The sequence below is a fragment of the Raphanus sativus genome, chromosome 8 (assembly GCF_000801105.2).
Source record: "Raphanus sativus cultivar WK10039 chromosome 8, ASM80110v3, whole genome shotgun sequence".
NCBI classification, from domain to species: domain Eukaryota; kingdom Viridiplantae; phylum Streptophyta; class Magnoliopsida; order Brassicales; family Brassicaceae; genus Raphanus; species Raphanus sativus.
The window spans coordinates 14435531-14447632 of record NC_079518.1 but is presented as its reverse complement, the minus strand read 5'-3'; the positions used below and the strand labels follow the sequence as shown (position 1 = coordinate 14447632).

General features: G+C 39.5%; 1 non-coding gene across 1 annotated transcript; it reads left to right on the top strand.

Moving 5' to 3' along the window:
- The first annotated feature begins 6630 nt into the window (after window positions 1–6630).
- Window positions 6631–6737, top strand: LOC130499347 (small nucleolar RNA R71). Its single transcript, XR_008938225.1, has one exon. It is a non-coding gene; the product is annotated as a small nucleolar RNA R71 (small nucleolar RNA).
- Window positions 6738–12102: the final 5365 nt, after the last annotated feature.

Below are 12102 nucleotides of genomic sequence, written 5' to 3'. Positions count from 1 at the left end.
CCTGAACGTTGAAGCTGCATGTGAATTGGTGAAGATGATCAACTGGATTCTCCTTGAATGAACTAGTGAATGTTGGACGTCTTGATGTCTTTGGAACTCCATAAAGATGTGGTCAGGATGTACATCTTTGCTGCTGATCACTCCATGTCATGGTCGGACTGATGGCGCTTCGAACGATGCTCGGATGGACTTTATAGTCTGCAATAAAACTTTACTTGCAGGTCCTTTTCATGTCCAACGGATATACTTTGGTTATATGGCTTTATCAAAACGTGGACATTCAATATATATTGAGTCTTCTGACCCAAATACATACGAACCACTTCTCTTTATATCTTTTGCCCATTTGGACTTATTTCTCTTCGTATGTGCCAATTGTTTTATCCATTGTAGCCAGTCTTTTTTTATTTTCTTTTGTCGATCAATGTTATGTTATAGACCTTGTCTATACACGTCCATTACCATGAGTGTCTAAGGTAAAACCATAAATAATTATTTGCTGCAAAGGAACTCATCAAACTATGAATTCGCAGTCAAATGCACTCATGTCTTTTATACATAGCTATCGATCTTTTCTTGCCTTTAGCAATACTATACTTATTAAGCCACGACCAGGTATGCTTCTGGTCACTATCTTAGATTATGGTTCTCACTTTAGGCGTGCTGACTTAATCATTCACGCACTCACACGGCTATGATTTTTCTGCAGTTTTACCATATGTAAGACATAGCCTGTTTAATCAATTGATAACTTGTATCATTGAAATCATTGAACCTCTCTTTAGGTTGGTTTGTTATAAACATAACACAAGGAATTATAATATCCTCTATAGGGATATATGGACTGGTTGTACTAATTATTTTCTTAGTCTATCATTCGCAGCTGCCTTGTTTCAGTCCATGAATAGCTTAGGAACAAAACTATTCTATGAGAATTTCTTCTCATCTTTTTGATACTTTTATCATTTCTTTATCCAGTGATCAATATGCTACTTACTACATTTCTTTCTACTTATATCCAGACCTTTTCGAATTTGTAGTAGCATCCACCACATAGGAGTATATCTCCTTATAATCTGTTCTTTTGGTCTCTGTGAGAATCCTTGTGTAATCAAGCCATTCCTTGAATACTTTAAATAGGAATATGAACACCTTAGTCCATGTCTCACGATTTCTTTTCCTTTCCCACACAAGACCTATTTTTCACTGGTTTTATCTTATCAGATGGTGTTTCTATATATGGCCAATACACCCATCTCTTTTATAGATTCTTTGAATCTTTCTTTGAACCCCCACGGTTTCCTTTAGTCTATGAATGCATTCTTGTATTCTCGTGGGTTCTGATCCTCGCTTATATCTTTTAAACTCAAGTGCTATTTCCTTATGCATCTTTATCTTTTATGTGTCGACACTTCTTTTATAGTGTTCCATTGTGTTCCAGACATGAACTAATCGATTAGAGATTTCACTCTTACTAAGAACCTTCATTTACCTTGCAGTTTGGCGTCCCAAACTACATGGTCTGGTATCTTAGATGTTTAGCTGCGCAGCCTTATCTCAATGTCTGGTCTGGTTTCTCTTATGACCTCAGATATGTCATTTCTATGCACCTTTCTTTTCATTTCTGAGGTTCCTTATCTTATGGAACATATTGGTCTATCTTTAGACTCTATAGCAACTTGATTATGTCTCTTCTAGGACATTAATTTCGTGGTGCTTAAGCTGGTATGACTTAGTCATTCTTTTTCTTTTCTTTCGGGTCTAATCTGTCTGGCATTCTTTTAGCTAGCTTTGTATGATCTTTCTTTGACGTCTTAAATCATATTCTCTGGTCCGAGGATCTTGCCAAGACAAGGATGGTTAATATCATTCCATTTCTTTATACTTGTACCAGCTTATTTCTTTCTCCCCTTGATGTTGGATAGTCGGATTTAATCATACAACCCGTGAACCTTGCCTTAATCTGATCACCCATATTTGGCTCAAGGTTTCTTATAAAATCGTGGGAGAAAGCTTTCTCATATCCAACATTGATATTCGTGTTCACGCACACCAATTAACCTAATGTGCACACTACCACAATCGAATGGTATGTCGATGTAGCACTTTAGGATCGAATCCACAGAGACCAACTATTACACTTTATCTTTATGGGATCAATACTTAGCTAAAACAATATGGGGTTTTGAGATTAAGGTATCATAACAAGAAAAGAAAATAATATAAATGAGAATTCAATTTAAAGAGAAGCCAGCCTAGGGTTACTTCATCGGGTGTCAATACTTGTGAGCTAAACAACTATTCAAGTGCTAATAAGAACAGTCTAGAACTCGGATCACTCAAGTAGAACAGTCCACTGTCGTGGTACTGCTCCCTATGCTGATCGATCTCACCGTCTAACTGTCGTTGAGGTGAGAAGCGACAACAAGCAATAGAGATCAAGTCCGATAGGTTCACAGAACACCCTAATATCTACTTTCGCTGATTAGGGATGCAATGCTCATTCAAAACAGATCTAGCAACCTAAGCACTTTTGATGATCAGATTAAACCTATGATCTAACATTAAGCGGCCAGTTTAATGCAAGCAATAAGAACAGTTATGAATGAAGACAATCAATGGATTCACTTATCTATGTTTAGCTCACGAAATCAACACCCTAGAACCCTAGACAAGCTAGCCGACTACTCAGCCATAGCAACTGAGAACACAGATATAACAGATGAAGAAAACATGCTGAATCAATAAAATAAATGAGATAGGGTTCAGGATTCTTCTCAAGAGTGTAGAGATCCTTCTCCATTTACAAATAAGTAAATCCCAACAATGGAGTCTTCAGGTCTGTTTCTCTATGAAAAGTAGCGTAGTATGATGTAGAAAAATAGAAAAAGAAGTTATATCAAAAGCCACAGGCGGCCAGAGAGAAAAAGAGGATAATTAGGGCAAATCCCGAGATGTTGTATTTTCCTTATTCGTCGGGAACAACCGCGGGATCACTCCGTCTGCTTGTTCCGCTTGATCGGGAACAATCATCAGACTGTTCTGCGTGAAAATAACCAAACTGCACTGTTTTCTGCTTCTTTTGTTCCAGCAGGTCCATCTCCCATCCAGTGCAATTCCAGACCTGTAATGACTCGAAAAAGACTAGAAAGACTCGATAAAGACTTGAAAACCAATTAGAAAACATATATACAATGATGTATAAAACACCATATATCAATTCCCCCAGACTTAGATCCTTGTTTGTCCTCGAACAAGACCAAGTATCAAGAACAGGGAGAAAGGTTTGAAAGTGTGGGAACTCTCCTATTCTCAGCAACCATACCTTAACCACGAATCTCTGAACCATACAAGCAGTAAACTAGGACAACACACCCTTACCAGAACCCCACTGACTGCTGTTCGAAAATCGGCTCCATACTCTACATCTCAAACCTGAAAAAGCAACACTATCGAGACAGAACTCCCTACATTCATTTAAGAGTAGCGTGAGCTTCTCATCACAGGCACTATTCAGGGTAGACGGGCTAGGTGTGGAACAGGCTAATTTTATGGTGGAGCTAAAGAGTGTTTAGGGGCTACCAACTCGTAGTGGATGCAGGATATCACGCAAAATAGTCGTGAGAGGACGGCTCCATTGATGTCCACAGCCCCTTACTCATTTTACTATCTCAGGAGCGATTGTTCTTTTCGTTCGGGAACAATCATCAGACTGCTCCGCTCATCTGTCTGCTCCTCATCCCTTCATATTGATACCTACTCTTCTGCTCGACCTTCCCAATGGCTCATGTATCCTGAATTCTTCTCCTTCTCCATCACCATATGCAAAATAAAATGAAAGATAGATTTTTTTTTTTTTTCTAATTTTTTAATTTTTTTTTTTTTCTTTTTTTTTTTTTACAAGTACAAAAAGAGATGGTGAGGTGACGAAGAAGGAGGTAACATGTGATGTCAAGGATGCCACTGGTGGTTTTGATTCAGATCATTCTGGTTCTCCACCCTTGTTCTTGAACAGCTCATTGGTTATGGAGTGGTTGCTCTCTTAATCTGCTTGTTCTCCTTCTGGCTGAATCTGCGCAGCAGTAACGAGTAAGAGGCTGCGTCGATCCTTTTCTCTCCGACCTTTTTGCACATATCTACACATATAACACTGAAAAACAAATGCATGAAGGTGGAATAAAGGCTAAGGTTCAGGGTGGGAACTAGCTAAAGATGAGCTAGCCACTCAGGAACAACAAGATGGATAGAAAGAATAAGAAGTCCTGAGTGTAGTTCTCGTTTCCCTGATCTAGTGCCCATACCAAGAAGAATTTTAGTCAAGATTAGGTTCAAGTTATTTGGAGTTAAGTCTACCCAGTGTAACCTGATCGGCTGAGAACTTCTGGAGAATCAAGTGAGATATGTCAGGGTGTTCCGGGTCCACATGTGTGTCTTTCGCCACTGCTAAGGTCACTGAATAAGACAACTAAAGCACGAGGTGGTTAGTGATCAACACAGAATAAGGTCCTAATTCCCACAAAACTTTGACTGACTCGATCCTAAAAACTGACTCAGACTGACTCAAAAGATAAACAAAAGAAAGAAATGAGTTAGTAAACGACGAAGACCCTCCCCCAGACTTACTTCACAACGTCTCGGTGTGAAAATAAATCAGAGAGAAGGTGAAAACCAGAATATACAAATTTTTTGGTCGAGATACTTACCTGGAGCGGGTGCTCCGAAAATTCTGGGTGTTCTGTCGCCAGATTTTCACCTGGGCGGTTGTTCTTGGCTCCTGCAGAACAGGGAGCTCCGTTTCTGCAACCCAGAATTTTTCGAAGTATCTCGAATTTTTCTGCTTTTTGACCTGAAACTCAATAAGCTAAAACGAAAATAAGTAAACAAAAACAAAACCAAGTTATATTTACACTTACCAGTGGGTTGCCTCCCACCAAGCGCTTGGTTAAAGTCACTAGCTTGACTTGGTGACAGGGATCAGTCGGGTTGAGCATGAGGGCTTGTTCCAAAACAAGCTCCACAATCAGACATGTTCAGCTTCAAAACTCTGCTCAACAACCCTTTCACAGCAGCTTCTCCTTTCTCTTTCAGCTCATCAGTGAGAATAACTCTGACTTTAGAGAAAGGTTTAGAGGTACCCTTGCACTTTACCTCATACTCAATGGATTTCTCATCACACCAGTGAGGTGTCAAAGTCATAGTAGGATCTCCTTTGACCCTTTTCTTCTGGACTTTCTCTTTCACCCTTGCATTCCCACTGAGTTTCTTGGTATCATTGTGAGGATCTCCATTCAGAACTTCTTTGAACTCACTGTTTTTACCAAGCTCCTTCCTTGGAACAACCTTCAGCTTTTCTCCACTGAACACTGAGATGCAAGAGGCGTGTAGTTTCTGAAATCTGGTGGGAACAGCCGGATAGAAGACATTCTTGTTGATGTGGGAGAAGGAGACTCTCTTATTAGGCATATCAACGATTGCTCCCACTGTAGCCATAAATGTCCTTCCTAAGATCAAAGGCATCTCATGATCCTTGTTCATCTCAACAACCTGAAATTCAGTATGGAGAACACAGTCCCCAACTTGGACAGGAAGGTTGCGAATAGTGCCATAAGGAACTGCTCTGGAAGAGTTTGCAAAAGTCAGAGTCACCTGAGAAGGCTCAACATCAGCAATGCCTAACTTGTCTACAATCGCCTTTGAGACAAGATTCACACAAGATCCAGAGTCACAAAGAGCTTCCTCAAATTCTACTCCAGCAATGGAACATGGAAAAGCAAATTTCCAGGGTCATCAACCTTAGGCAACACCTTCAGGTGTCTAGGTGGAATCGGATAGGAAACCTTAGGAACATAGACTCGCACTGGTGGAATATCAGTAGATCCGTCGGGAGCGGGAGCAGTCGCCGGAGCAGTCACTCTAGAGCTAGCAGACTGCTCTGTTCTCTGTTCTGCGCCCAGAACAGTCTCAGCGAACAGTTGTTCCGCTTGTTTTTCCTCAGATTTCTCACGTCTCTGCTCGGTTGCATTACAGTGCTCAACCCTAGGATTCATCACACTTTTTCCACGAATGATCTCTTGCTGTCTTTTAACAGTTTCAGCAGTTTGAGCAAGCTGAACATCAATCTTCTTTATGTGGTTGCTCACAGTATCATATTTTGAATTCAGCTCGGTGAACATGCTGTCCATCCTGGTGTTGATGTCTGTGGTAACCTGATTCAGTGCCTTGACCTGAAGTTGCTGGCTCTGGAGCATCTGCTGCATCATAATGTTCAGATTTTTCAGATCATCTGGCGGACTGTTCCCTGCAGTCGGAGCACTCGCGGCTGGAACAGCTTGCTGATTGCTCTGCGGGATGGTGTTCTGATACCCAGATCCTTGTGCCTGGTTGTTCTGCAGTAGCTGATCGACCTTAGCTGTCAGCTCATCAATTTTCTGGGTGTGTACACTGTTGACTTCCTTGGAGCGATCGCTCTCCTGGTTCTCATTGGTTGAGCTAGCTGCCATGTTCTCAATCAGCTTGAGCGCTCCATCAGTGGTCTGAGTCATGAAGTCTCCATTGCTCGAAGAGTTTAGAGCACCTTGGTATTTCCAGTCCACCCCATCATAGAAAATGCCCAGGAGGTAATCATCATCAAATCCATGGTGAGGACATTCTCTCTGGTAGTCATTGAAGCGCTCCCATGCGTCACAAAAAGGCTCATCATGGAGCTGTCTGAATGAAGTGATCTTGTTCCTCAATGCAGCTGTTCTCGCCTTAGAGTAGAAATGGTTGAGGAACGCTGATCGGACCTGTTCCCATGAAGTGAGAGAGCCGGTAGGGAGGGAGTTCAACCACCGTGCAGCTTTTCCATCAAGAGAGAATGGGAATAGCATGCACTTGATGTAGTCTGGTGGCACACCATTCGCACGAGTAAAACTGCAGACTTTTTCGAAATTCTCAATATGCTCCATTGGAATTTCTGCAGAGAGACCAGAGAACACTTTTCTCTGCACCAGATCAATCAGAGCAGGCTTGATCTCGAAGTCCTGCCTGGTGCAGAGTGGAGGAACAATGGCAGAGCGCGTAGTAGGAATGTTCCGCGGAAGGTTTCTCTCCCCGATTGGAACAGTCTGCGCTGCTTGTTCCTGCCGCGCGAGAGCAGCCTGTTGAGCAGATTGTTCTGCAGCTGCTTGCTGAGCTTGGATGGTCTGCTGCATCTGAAGCATCTGCTGTTGCATCAGTTGCATTGCTGCAGCGAGATCATCCTGATGACCGTGATCACCCATGGTGGTGTCAGTAGGCCTTGGCTGTTGTCTGTTCTGATTTTCTAAACCTTGCGATCTCCTGCAACAAAGAGAAAAGAGCAAGTTAGAGGTCTTAGACTAAATAAATAACCGAAAAATAAAGGTAAAAAAGATGGTCCCCGGCAACGGCGCCAAATTGATATTCGTGTTCACGCACACCAATTAACCTAATGTGCACACTACCACAATCGAATGGTATGTCGATGTAGCACTTTAGGATCGAATCCACAGAGACCAACTATTACACTTTATCTTTATGGGATCAATACTTAGCTAAAACAATATGGGGTTTTGAGATTAAGGTATCGTAACAAGCAAAGAAAATAATATAAATGAGAATTCAATTTAAAGAGAAGCCAGCCTAGGGTTACTTCATCGGGTGTCAATACTTGTGAGCTAAACAATTATTCAAGTGCTAATAAGAACAGTCTAGAACTCGGATCACTCAAGTAGAACAGTCCACTGTCGTGGTACTGCTCCCTATGCTGATCGATCTCACCGTCTAACTGTCGTTGAGGTGAGAAGCGACAACAAGCAATAGAGATCAAGTCCGATAGGTTCACAGAACACCCTAATATCTACTTTCGCTGATTAGGGATGCAATGCTCATTCAAAACAGATCTAGCAACCTAAGCACTTTTGATGATCAGATTAAAGCTATGATCTAACATTAAGCGGCCAGTTTAATGCAAGCAATAAGAACAGTTATGAATGAAGACAATCAATGGATTCACTTATCTATGTTTAGCTCACGAAATCAACACCCTAGAACCCTAGACAAGCTAGCCGACTACTCAGCCATAGCAACTGAGAACACAGATATAAAAGATGAAGAAAACATGCTGAATCAATAAAATAAATGAGATAGGGTTCAGGATTCTTCTCAAGAGTGTAGAGATCCTTCTCCCTTTACAAATAAGTAAATCCCAACAATGGAGTCTTCGGGTCTGTTTCTCTATGAAAAGTAGCGTAGTATGATGTAGAAAAATAGAAAAAGAAGTTATATCAAAAGCCACAGGCGGCCAGAGAGAAAAAGAGGATAATTAGGGCAAATCCCGAGATGTTGTATTTTCCTTATTCGTCGGGAACAACCGCGGGATCACTCCGTCTGCTTGTTCCGCTTGATCGGGAACAATCATCAGACTGTTCTGCGTGAAAATCACCAAACTGCACTGTTTTCTGCTTCTTTTGTTCCAGCAGGTCCATCTCCCATCCAGTGCAATTCCAGACCTGTAATGACTCGAAAAAGACTAGAAAGACTCGATAAAGACTTGAAAACCAATTAGAAAACATATATACAATGATGTATAAAACACCATATATCAAACATATATTCCCAATCTTATCTCATCTTCTTATGAGGTTCCATCCTAGACGGCACATATTATTGTGGTGGTCTAAACATAATCTCTTAGGATGGTCTATGTCTGGATCATGACCCTTTATCATCTTTAGATGAGAATATCTATGCTCACTTTATATGGCCTGATGCATATTATCATTACATGTAAATCTATGTATTCCCAAGCATTAGCTAGTGATCTTTGTATCACAAAAAATTCGGCCAAGTTCTATCATGGTCATAGACCATGTCACTCGGATTTTTAGTGTTGTTCATAGACCACGGGAGTGTCATTTCTCCCCCTCATGAACATGCTATAAATCTTTTAGATGCTTGGAACATTATAGCCTATTGAGTTTCCCTTGTGTACATGTTACACAACGTGAGATTCTATGGGATAACTCTTTTGTGCCTTTTCTCGATATCAATCTTTGCATCAATTTTAAAGACCTGGATGGCTAGTCCAGTCATGCCATAAAGTGTATAAAATTTCGTGGTCAACCTATCTGGTTATCTAGGCCTTTTGCCTTTATCATACTGATATTTTAGCATAGTTTAGATCAGTTGGGAGTACAGTCTCGACCATTTTTATGCCTTAGGCAATTTTTACTTTCTTTATAATCTTAAGGAACTTATATTTCCTTTGCCCATTGGTTCAATGTGGAAACCATTCACTTTTCAAAATTTTATAACTCAAATGGGACTTTTATTTGGGTGAATAATTCATGCCCATTTTAGGCAATGCCTTTGGTCGGATGATTTTTAATTACTATACTCATTTTCTAAATTTTCATTTGTCATTTATCAATCAAGGAATTATCAAGCCAATCAAGCAAGATAATATAAGACCAGAATCAACTTTTATTATTGCTATAAATTTTATAAATGACAAGCAAATCAAATCAAAACATAAAACATGAAATCAGAATGTCTGAATCTTTGATTCTTTAATCAATGTGTAAGCCAACCTCACAATTTATATTTTCCATACGGCTTCCTCAGATTTTTCTTATATATCATTTTCATCCTCAATGTTTTCAGGAGGTTTCATATCATTGTCTTGTTTCTCAATGTATGTTTACTAAATTTTATCAATCAGTTGATGGTATCTCGAATTTTCTGCTTTCTTTGCTCGGCTGCCAATAGGCATGATAATAAGTCTTTATAGGTCGTGAAACCTTTTAGACTTATGTGATAACAACATATCCTTTGAATGAAATATGGAATAGTTCATATAAAATAAGTCCTCTTCTGTTACCACTTCAGCACATAGTTTAAAAACTATAGGTGATTCTCATTTGAGCAGAATGATATTTGTCCACGGATTCAAAATCCTAGAACCTGAGAATCTTTCATTCATCTATGGCCTTTTGCCATAATACCATTGAGAATCTGATGTTTTGTTTTGACCAGAGGTCATAAGGATCCCTAGTATTTTCATACTGCTCTCTCAGATCCTTAGTGAGATGATAGCACATAATTGTTATGGCTTTATTTTTTTTTTCACTTTCAGTTACATAATTACCTTGATTAATACACTGTCCGAGTCCTCTTGACATCAGGACTACTTAAGTGTTCATTTGCCATTTTCAATCAATTATCTCCATAAAGATTTTAGGATAGTATAATCTGAAGTTTCGAAATTCGACATCTGAAATCACATTATCCAAAACAGGTCTTAATTTATGTTAAGTAATCTTTTTAGAAAATTTTATTATTCATATCAATACTTCTTATCACACGCACCAAAGAAATATTTTTTTTTTTTAATAAGTATTGGTGCAAGCAAAATAATCGAAGTTATGATGCAATCTTAGAAAACATTTCTAGATGATCAATGAATCAGAGAAGTTTCCCATAAAATTCTATAAAACAAAATTTCAAAAAAAGAAATTTCTATAAAAGGAAACTTTCTAAAAATGGAAACTTTATATTTTCGAAACTTTCTATAAATGGAAACTTTCTATTTTCGAAACTTTCTATAAATGGAAATTTTATATTTTCGAAATTTTCTATCAAACAATCAAGTAGACAATCGAATTTCAAGTTAATAAAAAATAGGGTTTTTTTTTTTTTTTGATGAAATCGATCAGATTTAGATTTTAAAGGGGATTGATCGATTTCTAGGTTTTATCGATTTGATCATTAAGATCAAAGAGGTTTTGAGATTCAGAAACCATTGTGGTTTTGATTTTAATTGTAAAACAATCTCATATCGAACTTTTGGTTTAAGAGTTTCGATTTACTCATGAAAGGGTTTGGACCTATTAATCTTTGGTATGGTTTGATTTGGGGTTTTGCAAAATTTTAATGGTCATTCCTTTATCAATCAACCATGTTCGATTATGAGTTCTTTTAGGTTTCAAAGTTTACCTTTAGAACTTTGAAGTGTAGATTTGGACCACCGAGAGCTGGAATAAGTCGGATCGCGAACTGCATGACCGGAACGGATCAGGAGCTGGTCGCGTGTCTTAGGTTGAGCAAAAACCTCTTGTATCTTTAGAAACCTTAATCAAAAATGAATCAAAATAAGTTATTATAGATAGATGAAGTAAATCGCAGAAAATAACAAAGTATAAAGAGAGGCTGCGGTTTAGGCTTTTGATTAGGGTTTTAGGGTAGTTGACGGCGCGGGTAGGAACGGAACTTGAGGGCGCGTTTGATATCGGATTGATACGAGGTTTGCGGCGATGGATTCTTCACGTCAAGAGCTTCAATTTGATATATTACACGTCGTCTGGATCCTTACGGTTTGAGAGAACGAACGGTTTGAAGTCGTCGAATGAGTTTTAGAATTTCAGGGTTTTAGGTCACTTGACGGCGCGTCTTAGAATAGAGCGTGAGGGCGCGTCCGGAGTCAGATAGAGGCGAGGCCGACGGCGTTAGATTCGCCTCGTCAAGAGCTTTAATTTGATATATTACTCGTCGTCTGGTTACTCATTTTTGAAGAGATCGATCGATTTGAAGTTGTGCCGAAATTAGAGTTTTTAGGGTTACTGGCGGCGCGTATTGAAACAGAGCGTGAGGGAGCGTCTGAGATCAGATTGACACGAGGTTTACGGCGTTGGTTTGGTTTCGTCGAGAGCTTCGATTTGATATGTGGCGGGTCGTCTGGATCCTTACGGTTGGAGAGATAGAGCGATTTTAAGATGCGCCGTTTTTAGGGTTTTTGGGTAGCTCGGGTTTTAGAGAACGTATCGTGCTGATAACGTGTTGTAAAACTAAGTGGGGAAACTTGTTTCTATTATTAATCTCGACCAGGGGTCTTACATATATATATATATATATACATCAGGTCGTGTTTATCCTAAGTGGATAAGTACAACAGTCGATAAGCATTATCTCCTGCGGTCGGTACGGTCCTGGTCGGTCCGGTTATGTCGATCACAATCTGGTACATAACAAAAAACAGGATACAGATGTACAATCTATGTATAATCTGGTACAATCTGGTCGGTTATATCTATTTGTGAACCGATC